A 3415-nucleotide genomic window follows, 5' to 3' on the forward strand; every position below is an offset into this window, starting at 1 on the left:
TCTCTCTTATGGACTCTACAAACTTCACAAGAAAATTCAAAGGGAACCCACACTTTCCTAAAAATAAACAAAACAAAAACAAAAGCAGTGCAGAAAAGGTCAGAGGAGTGGATTAGCAGCAGTTGTGTAAATCCTAGCACCATCAAAACAATAATCAATCAATGTTATATAGCTAGCTGGAGGGACCCCCCAGGATATCCTGATTTCCAACGCTTTTGTTTGGTGGTATTGGGGAGCACAGGCCTTTGCACACATACTATGTAGGCACAGTATCATTGAGCTGTATCCCCAGCTGCCTACCTTCCAATGTTAATTCATGTTTTGGAAACCTTTCTGCATACATGGCTGAATGTGGAGGTCAGAGCCTTGGGTTCTCCCCAGGGTCTAATGATTAGAAGGATTCACATACCAGTTCCAAGGTGGGGAAGGATTAAGGGTAGAGGTCATTTTCTCCACTTCCCCCAGAGCTTGTGAGGAGGAAGATATAGTTGTTTTAAATCTGGTCCTTCTCATTGAAATGCTTACTCTGTTACTGAGATTCCCACTCTGTGCTGAGAATTCCAAACCACAAGACAAAAAGCATTAGCATAAGTTTTTATTATTTTCCGCATCAACTAGACATAGTTTTATTTTCTCTTACACTAGAAGAGTATTAAGATCCATGCAAAAGAATACAATTCTCAGCCAGGTGCTGGTGGCTCATGCCAGTAATCCTAGCTACTCAGGAGGCTGAGATCTGAAGATCACAGTTCAAAGTCAGCCCAGGCAGGAAAGTCCATGAGACTCTTATCTCCAATTAACCAGCAGAAAACCAGAAGTGGCACTGTGGCTCAAGTGGTAGAGCGCTAGCCTTGAGCTGAAGAGCTGAGGGACAGCACCCAGGCCCAGAGTTCAGGCCCCACGACTGGACCCCCCCCCCAAAAAAAAAGAATTCTCCATGAGATGAAATTCAGTTTTAAGATTAATCATGACTACTCTTTTTTTTTTTTTTTGCCAGTCATGGGGCTTGAACTCAGGGCTGGGGCACTGTCCTTGGGCTTCTTCTGCTCAAGGCTAGCACTCTACCACTTGAGCCACAGCAACACTTCAGGCTTATTTCTGTGTATGTGGTACTGAGGAATCGAACCTAGGGCTTCATTCATGATAGGCAAGCACTCTACCACTAAGTCACATTCTCAGCCAATCAATACTGCCCTTAGAGGAGGAACACAAACGTGCAATGCCTCTGTGCCTCTGATCATATAAAATATTTATTGAAATGAACTCCAGGAAATGGAAATGAGGATTTTTTTCCTTTACTTTTTTATCTTGTTTATCTGTCTTTGGGGAAAGGTAAGAAGGGAGACAAAGAAATGGAAGGACAAAGGGTGAACAAGTGCAGCAGTGGTACTCAGTAGAAACTATGCTGAAAATGAACTATACAATTTATGGGTGGGACAAGAGGCCAAAACTTGGGGAGAGGGAAAGAAGGGTGACATACTCCAAAAAGAAATATACTCATGCTGGGTGCCAGTGGCACATGCCTATAATCCTAGCTACTCAGGGAGGCTGAGATCTGAGGACTGCAATTTGAAGCCAGCCTGGGCAGGAAAGTCTGAGACTTCTATCTTCCATTAACCACCAGAAAACTGGAAGTTTCGCTGTGGTTCAAGTGGTAGAGTTCTAGCCTTGAGGTGAAGAGTTCAGGGACAGTGTCCAGGCCCAGAGTTCAAGCTCCAAGACTGACCAAAAAAAAAAAAAAGGAAAAAAATACACTCACTACCTGACCTGTGAAATGGTAATCCCTCTGAATATTACTTTTATAATAATAAAAAATAAATCATGACAAGTATTATAATTACTTGCTTCAAGTAGAATTTGTCTTCTTGCTGCTTCTTTTCCTCTTCCTTCTCCCCACCCCTCAACCCCTAGCTCAGGAGGCTGAGATCTGAGGATCACCGTGTGAGGCCAAGCCCAGGCAGGAAAGTCAATTTCTCATTTGTTTACAAGGGCGATCTATACTTGCAAGGTAATGTCTGAACAAAACCAGAGGCTGTATATAAGGTTTTGGTCTTGGGGGGCTTTTCAAGAAGTTGGAGTGTGGAAGTGGCGCTGTAGCTCAAGTGGTAGAGCACTAGCCTTGAGCTGAAGAACTGAGGGACATCAGGCCCAGAGTTCAAGCCCCACGACTGACAAAAAAAAAAAAATGTTGGAGTGTTCAACAATCAATAGACTCTGCTATGAGATGGTCACTGGAGCAAGGCAGCTGAGATCAGCTTTTAGAAGCCTGGTCCTTGGTGTGAGGCAGTCGCTGATTGGCTAATGGTTAGAAACCTAGAACTGTTAATGATTAGCTGGCTTTCAGAAGCTGTTGGTCACTAATTTTCAGAAGCAATAAACCCCTGAAATGAGACTATCAATGACTGGCATGTGTTATATGATATGTAAATCATGTCTAAATGGTAGTTACTTACTTGTTCACAACTTGTGACTTGAACAATAATAATCTCTCCTGTCTTGAATATGAAAAGCAATTGCTTTTATTTCCTCCTACTTTCTTCCTGTCTTCCTTCAGACAAATTTGGCGGAAGACTGTCAAGATTGGAGATTGTCAAGGTCTTTATTTCGAGGATTTTCAGCTAGTATTACCATTTAAGTGATTCAAGCACCAAGTCCTATGTTAGAAAAACAGCTGTAGCTAACTGTTGTAATTCATTGTGAAAAGGTGAATACAAGGCATTGGAGACTTATGGACAAGGTCAATCAATACTTGGTGCAAGATAAAAATCATTAAACATATCCAGGACGCCTCGGAATCCCTCTCAAGGAATTTTCTCTATTTTATACAGATTATTGACTGAGTTTTATTTTTTTTTTATTTTTATTTTTTCTGTTCCATGTGTAAACAGCAGGAAACGGTCGAGCTGGGAGTCTCAAGGCCTAAGCCCAGCGCATGGCTTGGCGGCGCATCACTAGCCAGAGGCCCTCTGGGAAGCGGGATGGATGTTGAAAGGGAAGATGCGCTGTGGACGAGCAGCAAGGGGAGAGATCCTGGGATGAAAGCAGGGCGCCGAGGATGTGGACCAGGGTGGAAAAGGCTCCCACTGGAGGCCAGAGCCCGACAGGCGGAAAGGGGCGGTACCCAGTGGGCGGGGCACTGCTGAAGCAAGCTCCACCCCCTTGGGCGCGTCCGTGTGCGTGGCTGGTGGACGCTGCTCACAGTCCCACTCGACGATGCAGGGCCTGAGGAGAGGACCGAGCAGCTCTCTGGTGTCCATCATTCTGGGGACCCGTCACCTCAACATCCAGCCCGATCGTCTCACAGCTTAAGGAGGACGCGTCCCTGAGACCGCTCGCCAACATTCTCCCCCCTCCCCCACCACACGACATTCACACAGCAGCTCCAACGCGACACCCCCACCCGCGCTCCGCGCGC

The sequence above is a fragment of the Dipodomys ordii genome, unplaced genomic scaffold (genome assembly GCF_000151885.1).
Source record: "Dipodomys ordii isolate 6190 unplaced genomic scaffold, Dord_2.0 Scaffold13, whole genome shotgun sequence".
In the NCBI taxonomy this organism is placed as follows: Eukaryota; Metazoa; Chordata; class Mammalia; order Rodentia; family Heteromyidae; genus Dipodomys; species Dipodomys ordii.